The sequence below is a fragment of the Mustelus asterias genome, chromosome 25 (genome assembly GCF_964213995.1).
Source record: "Mustelus asterias chromosome 25, sMusAst1.hap1.1, whole genome shotgun sequence".
Lineage (NCBI taxonomy): Eukaryota > Metazoa > Chordata > Chondrichthyes > Carcharhiniformes > Triakidae > Mustelus > Mustelus asterias.
The window spans coordinates 5,070,854-5,086,964 of NC_135825.1; the positions used below are offsets into that span (position 1 = coordinate 5,070,854).

Consider the following 16,111-nt stretch of genomic DNA (forward strand, 5'->3'; position numbering starts at 1 on the left):
CCCCCAATCACCAGTGTGCCAACTCTGGCTTCAGTTTGGGGGGGGGGGGGGAGGGAATGAGTAAATAGACAGGTTGGATTATCAGCAACACGAAATGATAAAGCTGTGAAACTTTTTCCCTGTGCTCACTTGTGAAGTGAAAGCTGCTCAGTATCTGGGTGGAGTAACATTGGGCACAGTGGGTAGTGGTGGGTGTTTAATGCAACTTGCTGTTTATACTGACATGCCTTTGGTTTTGTTTCAATGATAAAGTCTGCCCTGGTATTTACACCAAACCCAAAACCCTCAACTCGATAACAACAAAAACGCCATTGTGGGTTTCACAAGTTTGGTGCTGGTGGTATTTAACAATTCCTGTTAGCCTCTGGGATTCTAACCTGCCCAGCTATAGAAACAACCTTGCATCAGTTGCCACAACATTCACGTCTACTTTTATTTGTATTTTACTTTGAGTCAGGCTGACATGCTTGGTAAACTTGGCAACAGCAAATGGTGGAAATACACCAGGTAACAGAGGAAGATGAGTTGATGTTTCGCAGGCCCAGTTCATCAGAGCTGCTTGCCATAAAGTCTCTTCCCAAGATCCCATTCTGTTCACTGCTCTTTGAATGATGTTTGTGGAGTATATCAGCTCCTGATTTTGAAGTAACAAATGTTTTATTGCTGTAGTTTATGATGCTGTTAAAGATCCTGTCTTTCAAATCATCTGAAGCACTTGTTTTAATTAATTAATCTGACTTGCTATATTTAATGGACCTTTCGAATGTGAAGAGGTACCATTACTGCACAAATGAATCCAGATACGTTGTATGGATCTATACGTTGTGGTTATTTACACGAAGGAAGAATTGGGGCCCTTAGTAAATTTTAAGCCCCTCTCTAAACAAGCTCTCGACAGACCAATGAATGTGTAGGGTGGTTTCCATTTGTGTTTCCTGGCAATTGGGAACAAAATCTGAAATAAACCGGAAACTACAATAATAGCAAAGTCCTGGAATTTCAGGAATGAATTCAGGACCTGCAAACACGCATACTTTTAATTTCTATAAACTGTTGCATTTGCTTTGCCATTTCTGTAGCTGGTTATACTCACCACATTGAGCTCAGTGCTACAGACTGTAGGTGACGATTTTTCTTTAAAAGGTGTGGCCCTTTTGTAAGCAGTTGGTTGCTACCTGCAATAGTTGCGTATGCTGATTGGCTGCTGCTCTTCCTTATTCTGTAATGCTTATTTAAGGATCGATCCCCTTGTGATGTGAGCTTCTGTTTAGTACTTTGTACGACTTTGCTCCCTCCCTGAGGTTGAACGGTAGAATTTTAAACTTTGAAACCATGGCTGGTTTTCGTTTCCAGTTGTAATGTGTGGGTGTAGTCCTGTAGGATTTCGGTAAGCGTTATGGTGAGTGTGAAATTTGTATATCTGGCATACCTGAACGTGGACAATACCTGGAGGTAAGATCATAGATTTGTCATCGAGTTGCATTCAGGGAGCATTGTTGAGTTGTGTCTCATTAGGTTGAAATACTGGTGGTTGGAGATTTAATATCATACAAAATTGAATGTTTGACGTAGTGTTGTTTAGCAGTAGCAGTCATTTCACCTTGCAATAGCACTAATTAGGGATAGTGATATTTTCTTTTAATGTTGGGGGGTTCAAATGAAATAAACTAAACTCCGTCTCTTGTGTTGGCTAATAATGTGAATTGGGTGTGCCTGTTTAAAAGGTGTCTGAGCAGAATGTTGGATTGGGATGTCTTAAGAGTTCAAAATATCTGTACAGTGCACTTTACTCAGTATTTATTTTAAGATTAACAGTCATCTTGTGGTTAGAATGACTTTTTGTGACATTAATTGGTGCAATTTTACACAATGTGAATATATCATGGTTTGGAGTTTTGGTTGAAATGTTTTGTGTTTAAAAAGAAAAACTGGGTTGGTCTTGTAGTGAACTGTAAGGCCTTCTGGTTAAATTGGGGGAAAAATAATGGTGAATATGATGTCACGACAAAGAATGAAATGTGTTGTTGCCGCACTAGAAGAGCAGTACAGAGAAATGTCTGCATGATCTGAAAGGAGTTTCAAAAACTAGCAGTCTTTTACTGCCCTGAGATTGTGTAAGATTGGGCAGGATTTCATAAGAGCGATTTTTTTTTTTAAGCGGAGTGAATGACATTGGTGTTGGTCAACTTCTTTCACTGCCAGAAGAGGGGTTGCACAAGATGAACGCCAGTCTTTTGATAGAATTATATTTTACAGTTCATGCCTCTTTTTTTCATATAATCAAATTGAACATGGCGTATGCTGTTTGGCAGTTACTGGTATTACAAAGCTGGCTGACTGTTGGGTGTGATCCTAACCTGAATAAGAAACTTAAGGCAGAGGGTTTTGTCTTGAGCGTAAAGAATACATACTTCCTGCGTTTGTGTGAACTGTGTGATGGGTGGAAATGAAACTTTTAAGCCTTAAAATGGGAAGAAACATACTACTGTATATAATCTCTGCCCACTTCCTCTTTAAGGCCTTTATTATGTATAATGTGGTATTAGAGCTTTTGTGCTTTGCTTCCCCACTTAAACAACTTGTGGGGTACAGAGGTGCACACAAGCCTCAGCATTTTCCTGATTCGTTCTTTTAGTATTGACAGCATTCACCATCCTTCCACCTCGTCCCTCTCCATCCCTTTCCATTGTCAATGAACCCATATTTACTCCTTCATTACTGTGCTTTCATCCTGAGCTCAATGTTGGCACACTTTAACTTGTCTGAAGTTGCCTGATTCCTAATTTTTAGTGAAGATCCCAGTGTTCATGTTCTCTCTGTCCCTGTCTGGTCCCCAGCTTGTTCAGTTCAAAATCCTTGCCCTTGTTTACAAATTCCTCTACAGCCTTTCCCGAATATCAATCCTTCAAAGGACTTTTTGTGACTTAGGCTGGGGTTGGCAGACCAATGTATTCCCCTTCCTACCACCCGACCTGTCGGAGAGCCATTGGCTGCCAGTCTTACTGCCTTCAACTCTCATATACATTGTCTGCATTTTTCTTCAGCTTTTAAAACATTTCTTAATACATACCTTGTATAGTCCTCCAAGTCTCGGTGTTGGGGAGATTTTGCACAGTCTGAGCGATACAAAAGTCCTGTTACCTGTTTGTGGTAATTTTTAAATGATTAAGTTTCATTTTGAAAATTTCAGAAACATTTTGACCATTAATAGAGAACTCTGGACGTTCCTCATGGTTCAGTGGAAGAATACACAGTACAGCGTCTGCAAGCCGGGAAGCATTGGGCCTTGATCAATTTCATCTTCCCAAAATCCCAGTGGGAGGGGGAAACTGCTGGGCTTGCATAAGTGACTGCATTTATAGCAGTGTTGCATTTTTTTGTATAATTCGTTCCTACATGTGAAATATATTTGTTTAATGCTACATTTGGCAGAATTCCATTTCCTGTCACTGTTCAGATGTCTGTAAGGACATTCCACATCCTTTAGATATGTTAAAAATAATCAGGACCCCCGCCCCCCCCCTCCCAATGGTCTGTGAGTTAGCTATCTTCCGTTGGACATTAGAATAGGGTAAAGATTGTGGATGTAAAGGCAGTGGAAATAGACCAGCATTTTTGCATGTAAAGAAACAAAGCATTCTTTCCCATCCATTTTTTTTTTGAAAATGTTGCACTTAAAGTTAGGGGGAGAACCTGATGTGATTTTGTTTCCCCTGTTTTCCTGCCAGAGTTTTATAGCCTGGAGGCTCCGCCTATGGAAATGAGAACTTGCCTGTGAATGGCTGCTTGGCTCTGGGTTTGGGTGAGATTTCAGAATGCTGCCCTGTTTATGGAATTTTGCCATCTTTACAAATACTGCAAGTGGAGAGCAATCGGTTAGGCAGGGTGCCATTGTCTTAATTTGATATCAGCCATTGGACTTTTGAAATTGCAGTGCACATTATACGTATTTCCTACCCCACCCTCTTATCATTCAGCCCATCTTCCATTGCAGAGAATAACAAACATGTCCTTTTTTATTTTCAAAAATAATTTGAATCTTAAAATATTTTAACACCTCCTCTGAAGAAAGTTGCAGATTTCTAGATGCCTTGCAGACTAGCTGTGTATGTTTGACACAAACATGATTTTTGATTGCTGTTTTAAGAAATATGCCACAGAAGAGCATTCAAAGCAAGGAAGACCACATCATTTGTGCACATGACAGACAACATGTGGGTGTGTGAGGATGACACTTCTGTTCACTAGTGCCATGATTTAATATGTAGCCATCCAATTTTAATTCAGATTATAGCGCTCAGTTTCAAAGGTCAAGTTTTTTTTAGGTTGCACTCAATAAGTGGAGCAGTTTGAGGACTTATTTTTATAACTGAGAATATTACCAGTGGTGATGTGTGCTTATGTTTGCAGCTTCAAATGGGGAGTCGTCTTTATTCATTGGTTTTGCATAACATCCATGTGGAATGCTAAGTTCAGTTGAAACTTAGATCAACACTGTCTCTTCAGTTGAGCTATGCGTATAAAATTGTTCCACACCCCTTTCAAAATAGTGCCTTTCCTGTACAAAATATTTACACACTATATGCAAGGCCCTTGCTTATTCATGATGGTGACCTTTAAATTATAAAAAAATTCTTTGGTATCTCTCCAAAAAGTGAAATTTAGGTTGTTAAAAAATGCTTTAATTCTCAGCATCCTAAGATTTTGGCAAAAACAATAGTTTGCATCATACTGGTAGAGTCAGAGGTTTACAGCATGGAAACAGGCCCTTCAGCCCAACTTGTCCATACTGCCTTTTTTAAAAACCCCTAAACTAATCCCAATTGCCCGCATTTGGCCCATATCCCCCTCTACCCATCTTACCCATGTAACTATCTAAATGCTTTTTAAGACAAAATTGTACCCGCCTCTTCTACTATCTCTGGCAGCTTGTTCCAGGCACTCGCCACCCTCTGTGAAAAAATTGCCTCTCTGGATACTTTTGTATCTCTCCCTCGTCACCTTAAACCTATGCCCTCTAGTTTTAGGCTCCCCTACCTTTGGGAAAAGATATTGACTATCTGGCTGATTTGTGCCCCTCATTATTTTATAGACCTCTATAAGATCACCCCTCAGCCTCCTATACGCCAGAGAAAAAAGTCCCAGTCTATCCAGCCTCTCTTTATAACTCAAACCATCAAGTCCCGATAGCATCCTAGTAAATCTTTTCTGCACTCTTTCTACTTTAATAATATCCTTCCTATAATAGGGTGACCAGAACTGTACACAATATTCCAAGTGTGACCTTACCAATGTCTTGTACAACTTCAAGACGTCCCAACTCCTGTATTCAATGTTCTGACCGATTGAAACCAAGCATGCTGAATGCCGCCTTCACCACTCTGTCCACCTGTGACTCCACTTTCAAGGAGCTATGAACATGTACCCCAAGACCTCTTTGTTGGAACTTTCCCACCTCTAATTTCTGTCTCTGACCAATATAAACACGTCATCTTGGCAAAAGTTTTACTAACCAAGTCTTTATGGATTCGAGGCAGGATATGGGCATATATTACATTTGTTTGACTAACAGAAAATGCTGGAAAGTCTCAGCGGGTCTGACATCCATCTGTGGAGAGAGTACAGTAAGAGTTTTAACATTATTGAATGGCAGGGCAGGCTTGAGGGGCTGGATGGCCTACTCCTATTTCTTATGTTCTTATGTAACACCAGGTTACAGTCCAACAGGTTTATTTGGTAGCAAATGCCATTAGCTTTCGGAGCCCTGCTCCTTCATCAGATGGAGTGGATATCTGCTCCCAAACAAGGCACACAGACACACACAAAATCAATTTACAGAATACTGATTAGAATGCGAACCTTTACAGCTAATCAAGTCTTAAAGGTACAGACAATGTGAGTCTGTTTCGCCACAGCAAAAAACCGCACTGACCTCAGAAGACAAACACGGGACACGGGGTGGACAGAGTACCCTTCGTCCAGTATTTCCCTGGAGCGGAGAAGCTACGGCATCTCCTCTGGAGCCTTCAACATGTCATTGATGAAGACGAACATCTCGCCAAGGCCATCCCCACACCCCACTTCTTGCCTTCAAACAACCGCACAACCTCAAACAGACCATTGTCTGCAGCAAACTACCCAGCCTTCAGGAAAACAGTGACCACAACATCACACAACCCTGCCACAGCAACCTCTGCTAGACTTGCCGGATCATCGACACGGATGCCATCATCTCACGTGAGAACACCATCTACCAGGTACACAGTACCTACCCTTGCAACTCGGCCAATGTTGTCTACCTGATACGCTGAAGGAAAGGATGTCCCGAGGCATGGTACATTGGGGAAACCATGCAGACGCTATGACAACGGATGAATGAACACTGCTTGACAATCACCAGGCAAGACTGTTCTCTTCCTGTGGGGGAGCACTTCAGTGGTCACGGGCATTCAGTCTCTGATCTTCGGGTAAGCATTCTCCAAGGCGGCCTTCACGACACACGACAGCGCACAGTCGCTGAGCAGAAACTGATAGCCAAGTTCCGCACACATGAGGACGGCCTAAACCGGGATCTTGGGTTCATGTCACACTATCGGTAACCCCCACAGCTTGCCTCCTGGACTTGCAGAATCTCACTGGCTGTCCTGTCTGAAGACAATACACATTTCTTTAACCTGTGCCTAATGCTCCCTCCACTCACATTGTCTGTATCTTTAAGACTTGATTAGCTGTAAAGATTCACATTCTAATCAGTATTCTGTAAATTGATTTTGTGTCGGTGTGCCTTGTTTGAGAGCAGATATCCACTCCATCTAATGAAGGAGCTGGGCTCTGAAAGCTAATGGCATTTGCTACCAAATAAACCTGTTGAACTTTAACCTGGTGTTGTTAAAACTCTTACTGTGTTTACCCCAGTCCAATGCCGGCATCTCCACATCGAGAGAGGGCAGAACAGAGCTAATGTTTCAAGTCTGGGGTGACTCTTCAGCAGATGTGGCACAGTGGTTAGCACTGCTGCCTCGCAGCACCAGGGATCCGGGTTCAATTCTGGCCTCAGATCACTGTCTGTGTGGAGTTTGCACGTTCTCCTCATGTCTGCGTGGGTTTCCTCCGGGTGCTCTGGTTTCCTCCCACAGTCCAAAGATGTGCAGGTTAGGTTGATTGGCCATAATAAATGGCCCCTTCGTGTCAGGGTGATTAGGAGGGTCAATGTGTGGGGTTACAGGGATAGGACCTTGGGTGGGATTGTTGTCGGTGCAGGCCCGATGGGCCAAATGGCCTCCTGCACTGTAGATTCTATGACTCTGACTATGACTTAACGTTGGCTCTGTTCTTTCTCTTTACAGTTGCTGTCAGATCAGTATTTTCTGTTTTTTTTTCTCAACTTCCCTCATCCACAATAATTTGCTTTCATATTACATTTGTGTGCCTTTCTGGAGGAATGCAGCTCAGTGTGCAACTGAGGATCTGTATATTTCTATTGTTCAGGTGACTTTCAAGATTGTGTGTTTGGTGACATGATATCTTTAGTGCAACATGCTAATTGTTATTTGCTGTTGCTGATAAGGCTGATAGGGTTAACTGGAATGTTTCCCTACCCTCTTTGGTTGGGGAAGTATTTAGTCTGTGATCTACTATGTTGGCATGGAGCCAGAGTATGGGAATACCTGCCTGTATGATTGCAACCATAGATTCATAGTTGGGGGGTTGGGGGGGTGGGAGGGAGGGAATCTCATTTGTGAGACAGCGTCATTATATTTCTGGAAGGACTTGAAACAAGCTGATGGAAACTTTAAATTACAGTTCCTTGTCATTTTTTTAGGTACCAGTTTTCTCCACAACATAGCATCAGCAAGATCATGTGCAAGTTCACTCTTGTATAGCACTGCAATCTGAGTGGTTCAGTAAAGAACCTGAGTAAGGATTATGGCAAATGTGTTTGGAGGTGGTGCTTTTCTCTGCATCTGAGCTATTCTTCGACCTGAGATATTGGCCATGTGCTATCATTGGAAAAGTTCACCGCTCTTACCTCCCCAAAGGAGCATGCTTCTTCCCTCAGCCACTTAAGAAATCCAGAATATTGTTTCCCATGATGCACGCTGGCTTTTAAACTGGCCACTTGCCATCTTGTACTGCTGCCTCATCTTGAGCAATGCAGGAGAATTGAGACATGACTACTGTGCCATCACTGTGATCCACAGAATTTTGGTGGGGCATTGGATCAGCTGAGCTATATTAGGAAGAGCCAGTTTCTATCTCCTGCAAACTGAAACTTTGTGGGAGAATGAATATCTTAAAGCCCAAAGTGTCTTGTATTAAAAATATTCATAAACCAACCAGATAGAAGTATTGGATATCGATTTATTGAAAGAAAATTCAATTCGATCTGTGTAACTTGGAGCCTAATCTTGGGTTTATAGAGACCGAATTCTTTTGTGCTGCCTCACTCTTAGTTGGAACTAAAAAGTTGGCAGATCTGACTCTGACCCAAAGGTTTCTGCTGGAAACTGAAGCACTGTGACCTCCTTCCTGTTTGACTCAATTGTGCTACAGGGCCTTGAGTCAGAACAAGTTCTAGTTATGGCATCGAATTTATTAAAAATTCCAGCAGTTTTTAGTTCTGTGTAGTTTTTTTTGCAGTTTCCAGGAACTTGATGGCTGCGGGCAAATGGATTCAAATTGAAAGATCTGTCCTTAAATCCATCTCCTCTCCACCTTTTTTGGAAGCTTTGGGGAAGGGGAGAGTGGGTGGTAGTGACTTCTTGGAATATTGAGGAGTTTACTCTTTAATACATGAGCGATTTGCAAACTGGAATAAAAATAAATGGGGACCAAATTTATTATGGTCATTGAGTACATGAGAAACTTTATCCATCTTCTGTTGTCCCACAGGAAAGAAAGTACATTGTGCAAATTGAGTCTATACTGAACTTGTTTTTGTAGTTGAAAACCGGTTTAAATGAAGAATACATGCTCGGACAGGTCGGTCTTCAGTTGCCTCTTGACACACAACTACCTTTTTATTCCAGCATTATTTGAATAGAAGATTTATTTCCAATTATCGCAAAGGATGATTGGTTTTGGGTGATGTAGTGACAGGTATTTTCCTCCCTGCACCAACTCTGGGAGAGATCTGGCACTATTGACAGTTGAAGAGCGGAATGGAGATTGTTTTATAAGAAGAATTGTCTACTTTGATAAGACATGATGCTTTTTAAAAAAAAAAAATTGAACAGGGATGTAAGGTGCAAAAATAGTGACAAATCTGAATGGAGCATTGATTAGGCTACACTTTGTGCAAGCTGATGGTGAGGGTTTTTTAAATTGGAAAGGACTGTGTGCCAAGTAGATTCACTAGCATGATGCTGGGATGGGAAACTATTTGAGGATAGGGTTGTGATACTGGATCTAAGTCCAAAGATGTGCGGGTTAGGTTGATTGGCCATGCTAAAAAATGCCCCTTAGTGTCCTGAGATGCGTAGGTTAGAGGGATTAACAGGGAAATATGTAGGGATATAGGGGTACGGCCTGGGTGGGATTGTGATCGGTGCAGACTCGATGGGCCAAATGGCCTCTTTCTGCACTGTAGGGTTTCTATGTCTATGTATTTCCACTGAAACCAAGAGGAGATTGAGTTTTCTGCTTGTTAGATTTGTAAAGTTTTTGACACTTTTTTTTGTCTGGTTGGGATGTTGGGGAGAATTTAATGTAGAATTTACATGGAGAATGGATAGAAGTTTCTGTGTGTTTGAGTTATCAGTGGGAAAGTTGAGAACTTTCAATATGGAAGGAAATGCAAGATTAAGTGTGCAATGCAGCGGGATTAGTTTGGATTGCTCTTACACAAGTGGCACAGTGGTTAGTACTGCTGCCTCACAGCAATCTCGGCTGTTGTCTGTGTGGGGTTTGCACGTTCTCCTCGTGTCTTGCATGGGTTTCCTTGGATGGTCTGGTTTCCTCCCGCCATCCAAAGATGTGTAGGTTAGGTGAATTAGCCACGGTAAATGTGCGAGGTCAGAGGATAGGGTGGGGTGTGCCTCGCTAAGATGCTCTTTTGGAGAATCCGTGCAGACCTGATGGCCAAATGGCCGCTTTCTGCACTGTGGGAATTCTATAGTTAATGAGCCGAATGGCTTCCTACGGTGATTCAGAAGAGTTTTTTTTGCAAGGGTATCATGGCATATGTATTTCAATCATTTTTATTGTCTATGGATTTGTGAAAATATTTAAATGGCATTTTGTATTTAAAAGAAAAACTGATTCTGAGCTCCACACATTACACTGTGAAGAAGTTGGTGTGGTTCCGAAAATATTTACGAGGATTGTTGCAGGTCTTGAGACTCCAATTACCTGGATAGATTGGCAAAGCTGGACTGCTTAGAGGAGGTTTGATAGAGTTGTTCAAAAGCATGATGGACCTAAACAGGGCAAAACTGTTCCTAATTATGGAAGGGTCGTCTTTGTGCATTTGCACGTACTGAGAGCTTGTGGTGGCTGGTGACCGATTCAATCGTGGCTTTCAGAAGTGAATTGAATGATTATCTTGGGAGAGGTTTGCAGGATTTTGAGGGAGGGAAGAAGTGGGAGAGATTAGCTGAGTTCTTGAAGAGTTGGTATGGGCACAATACTCTTCTGTGTTGTAACCATTTGAGGGCAAATGATAATCCCAGGCCCTGATAATTGGAGTGCTTGCCATCACTGGCTATTTGAACATTAGAAGATGAGTTAGCCTGCCTTCTGTGACAGACATATACCAACTTGTCTTTTTGCATAGCTGCCTATTTTATTAAAAAATGTATATCCAAGGCAAAGGTTTCTTACAATTTGTTCTAAATATATTTTTGGAGAAGAAAAATGAGGACCACCACAAAGACACTGATATTTAAGAAGAAAGGAAAGAAATTGCATTTGTGGATGTTGTTTGCAAACTCGGATTGTCCTGAACCAGGGCTTCCCAAATTATTTTCTAATACAACCCCATTTTAGCACTCAAAATTTATTTAAAATTTGTGTATTATGGATCAACATGTAACAAGTACTTTGTAAAAATGATTATTTTTGTAACAAAAGCAGAAACATGCTGGAAAACCTCAGCAGCTCTGACAGCATCTGTGGGGGGAGAATAGAGTCAGCTTTTCAAGTCCAGATGACACTCCATCAAAGCTGATGATGGGTCATCCAGACTCTACGTTGGGCCTATTCTCTCCACACATGCTGTCAGACCTGCTGAGATTTTCCAGCATTTTCTGTTTTTGTTTGATTCCAGCATCCACAATATTTTGCTTTTATATACTCGCTCGTCTGTTACTTAATCGGATCTGCTCCAACTCATGGCTCTTTTCCATAAAAGAGGATACACACGGTATTGATCTTGAGGAATCCAGGCGCTTCTGCAGCAATGGGGTTGAGCTCAGGACACAGCTCAGCAGCAGATTTGATTTATTGTCACACATTAGTTTACAGTGAAAGGTATTGTTTCTTGTGTGCTATACAGACAAAGCATATCGTTCATAGAGAAGGAGAGTGCAAAATGTAGTGTTACAGTCATAGCTAGGATGTAAAGTATTAGAAGGTATGCTGGGCACAGCTTTCAGAAAGTCGCCTTGCTCTGGCACCATCTTGGATTCCAAGAGGCAATGCTGCTGGGTTCTGGGTAGCGGCTGGGCTTTGAGGAAAGTAGAGTGCTATAGAACTTGACCGCTGAGGTTTCAGCCAAGCTCTCCATCCTCTCCAGTAAAGGAGACTAAAGGAGCTCATGGGTCTGGATGCTGGTGTGGGAGGAGTGAGAGCTCATGACCCTATTTGCTGTTTCTGCAACAACAGTTTGGGGTTTCACAGTGATGTATTTTTGAAGTGTAACTATTGTTGCAACGTAGGAAAGGCCGAGCAACCAGCTATTTATAATGTATATCAATGCTCTGCAAGCAGGGACAGTGTAGTATAGCAAAATGTGCTGACGACAAAAAAATAGGTGGGAAAGCAAGCTGTGATAAGTTTATAAATGAGTATTGACAGGTGAGGGAATGGGCCAGAATCTGGCAGATGAAGTTTAATGTGGATAAATGCGAGGTTATCTATTTCGGCCGGAAAAATAAAAGGGCAAATTACTATTTAAATGGGAAACCGATTCAAAAGGCATCTTGTGCAGAGGGATCTGGGTGTCCTTGTGCATGAATCTCAAGTGGGTATGCAGGTGCAGAATGTTAAGGAAGGCAAATGGAATCATGGCATTTATTGCAAAAGGTCTAGAGTATAAAAGTAGAAAAATGTTGTTGCAATTGTATAAGGCATTGGCGAGACCACACTTGGTGTATTGTGTTCTGTTTTGGTCACCTTCTTTGAGCAAGATGTGGTGTCATTGGAGATGGTTTAGAAGAGGCTCACTAGATTGGTTCCAGGTTTGAAAGCGCTGTCATATGAGGAGCGGTTGAGTAACTTGAATTTGTACTCGCTGGAATACAGAAGAACGAGGGGGGAATTTGATTGAAATATATAAAATACTCAATGGAATTGAAAAAGTAAATGTTAACCAAATGTTCCCCCCCCCTTCTAGAACAAGAGTTCATGGTTGTAGAGTAGGAGGGGGAGGTTCAAGACTGGTAAGGAGCGGCTACTCCTGAGGGTTGTGAATCTATGGGACTCACTGCTCCAGAGGGCAGTGGATGCAGAATTAATCAATGGATTCAAGAAAGAGATAAATATTTGATCAAAAGGGGGATAAAGGACTATGGGGGAAAAGGCAGGGAAGTGGAGTTGGGATGAGCTGGAGATCAGCCATGATCATATAGAATGGTGGAGCAGGCTCAAAGGGCTGAACTGGCTACTCTCACTTCTAGCTTATGTTCCCATTTGCACACAAGGTTCCACATTCAGCAATGTGGGAAATAACTGGATAATTTTCTTTTTCGTGATGCTGGTTGGGGAATAATGAGAATTTCTCTGGTTCCTTATATTTGAATAGAGATATGGGACATTCCGTTTTGCTCTGGTGTACTTTTAATAAGAGGTGCCTATGCAAATAGAGAAAATTGTTGTATGGCTTGGCTGCTGGGAAAAGGGCAAGTTAACTCATTCTGATCAGTTAATTAGCGAGGTCAAGCCCTCAAAACTATTTGACTGGGTTATCTGTTTGAGTCATAAAATGATTAGAGCCGAGGAAGGAAGCCATTCAGCCTATTCTGTCCATGCTGACTCTTCAAGAGCAGCTCAGCAATTCCAACTTTCTCTCGCCTTTTTCCCCATAGCAAATTTATCAGAATTATGCAATTCTTTCTTTAGTTTTTGAAAGCCACAGTTGCAGTCCACCATGAGGGCTTGTGTTTAATGTCTCATCTGAAAAGCTTCTCCCCGTACTGCACTGGAATGACGTTTGGAATACGTGGACAGGTCTTGGAGTGAGACTTGAATTCGTATTTGTAACCTTCTGTCTGAGTTTGCTCTAGGTAAACTAGGGTTGACGTGAACACAAACCCAAATAGGGAGGACCAGATATTCTTGTTTGCCACAGTTGTATCCTTCCAATGACATTTGTTGCATCCAACTGACTGTTGAAACGGCCTGCCCAATACAAGGATTAATTTCTGTCTTGGATATTTTAGGTACAAAACCGTGAAACCCCTTAATTTAAGGTTTTTATTTAATGAAGGACACCTCAAAAGATCTTGCTCTGTCTTTGGTAGATTTACTTTTAAACTTGTAGTATAGTTTTGCATGCCTCATACATCAATTTGTTTTTGCTAATGGAGCTTTTAGTCAGTGCTGACATAATTAAATGAATAACAGATACAGAATTCAATCTGGTGGAAGAGATCGCAATTAATTCAAGCTTTTAAAAAAGAACTAACATCTAAAATGAGCGCTACCCATTTGCAGCAGATGAGAGAATTATTAAGGCAATTATGCAGCAAAATAGAGTTTAATTTCCTTAACTGAGTGAAAATATAGGCTGGATTTAGTTTGTGCTTGTTGTGACTTAAGAGCTAGTTTTATTTGTGCAAGACCAAACTCCAGCCTTGCTGTAAGATCAAGCTGACTCTTGATGCTGGGTTATTGGGCCTTTTTTTTTTGAGACGTAAAACTATGATGGATATTGAGGGATGCTAAACTATTATACTATACTATTCAATGTAAAAGTAAATCTACCAAAGACAGCAGGATCTTTTGAGGTGTCCTTCATTAAATAAAAACCTTAAAGGTCAGAACCTTTCACCTTTCACCTTTGCTATTTGTGGCGCACTCTGAGCACCTTGTGGGAGAGGATGGACAAGTTGGGCCGAAGGGCCTGTTTCCTTGCTCTGAACCTCCTAAGAGCCAACCCATGGACAATGCAGTCCTCTTGGCAAACCCCTAAGTATGTTGACATTTCTCAAGCAGAGGCAATTTCTCTGACTTGGACATGTTTGCAGGCTGCATGGTGAAGTATCCATCTCCCGAAAACTAGTAGCATGCTCTCTTTCAAAGATGCTTGCAAGCCTGACATAAAGGCCCTAAATGTCTTTTTCCACACCTGTGAGATGGTAGTCGTGGAAATGGAAAATGGCGACACCACCTATGGATCTGCACATGCCACTATGACAATCGGGGTTACAGGAGCCAACAATGGAACCAACAGCACCTGATACACACTTCATATGTGACACTTGTCCCTGCCTCACTGGTCTCTTCAGCTATCAGCAAAAGCGAACCATATAAAGCTACCCCATTCCTAACATGACCATGTGTAATCAATTCTGTTTATTACCTTCTGAAATTACGTCTGCTTGATTACAATTAGATTTTACTCTTTTTAAACCAGCATACATGTCAAATTCTTGAGCCATATTTTCTGCCCCCTCCCCCCCTCATTTAGCAACATGTTCAGGGCTCACAGTTTAAACAAATGATAAATGTTAAATGGACCATGTTACAAGTACCGCTGATTATTAAATGGGAATGGATTGTATTTTTATTCATTATACGTTCACCTTTATTGGGTATCATTCCTGGCAAGTGTTGTCCAGTATGTTAAGGATATGTTATTTGAGAATTAGAATATCAAAGATGATAAAAGTTTGATATGGTTGTGAGTCTTCATTTTTTATTATAGACTTTAAGAAAGAAATGTATTTTAATAACTATGTCTAGGATGGGAGGCACCATAGTGAAGAGTACGCCCTTTTATTAGTCAGATGCCGCTTGTGTAATTGTCCTTCCTGAAGTTATTTAAAGCCCCAAACTGCAGGAAAATTGCGTTCTGATCTGCAAACTCTATCAAATGGACTAACGAAATTGGAAATGGCCAAAGCAACAGTTTTGTTGGAATTATCTGCAAGATGACTTTGCAGTAAACTTTATCAAAGTTTGAAGCAAAATGCAGTGAAAATATACACTGCAATTGGACCTCAACAGTGCCTTGGTAAAACAGGAAATGCAATGAGTGGAATATTGCTGATAACTGTATTATCTGACCTCTGGCAAGATAAGGAAGGAAAATGTCTAATACTGCAAAATTGATACAACTTTAACAAACTTGTTTTTTCTGTAAGAAATTGTTCTAACACTCCCATAAACCGAGATAAAAGCCAGAACCTGAGATCAACAATATTTACAAATTTCCATTTCTGACTTTGTAGGACTTCAATTCTTTAGAAACAGTAACATTTCTAATGTTCTAAACTTTAGCATACCTAGTGAGATATCGTGAGGAATGCAATTAAATAGTACAAGATGGGTGGCACTGAGTTGCACAGCAGTAATTTAATTATTCAGGTGTTAGATTCCTGCTTTGGGTCACTGTTCTGTGCAGAGTCTACATGTTCTCCCCGTGTCTGTGTGGGTTTCCTCCAGTGCTCCAGTTTCTTCCCACAGTCTGAAAGACGTGCTGGTTAGGTGCATTGGCAATGCTAAATGCTCCTTCAGTATACCCGAACAGGTGCCAGAGTGTGGCAACTAGGGGATTTTCACTGCAACTTCATTGCAGTCTTAATGTAAGCCTACTTGTGACCAAAAAACTTTGTTTTTGGAGTTTCACTGAGCCTTAAATTGCCAGCCATCTAGATTTTATAATCTATTTTTGAAAAGTGACACTCCTAATGCGGGGAAGGCAGAAGAGGTAGCTTGGAGTTACTTGTGT

At 41.3% G+C, this 16,111-nt stretch overlaps 1 protein-coding gene across 5 annotated transcripts in view; it reads left to right on the top strand.

Annotated features, from left to right (window-relative positions):
* rap1aa (RAP1A, member of RAS oncogene family a) overlaps positions 1-16,111 on the top strand; it is a 117,791-nt gene that overhangs the window by 958 nt on the left and 100,722 nt on the right. Inside the window, exon 1 of one of the 5 annotated variants that reach the window (XM_078242006.1) lies at positions 1,235-1,399. The exons of the other annotated variants lie outside the window; for them this stretch is intronic. The gene's annotated coding sequence lies outside the window, so the exon portion shown is untranslated. Of the gene's footprint in view, positions 1-1,234; positions 1,400-16,111 lie in introns of those variants that run through there. 5 annotated transcript variants of the gene reach the window in all.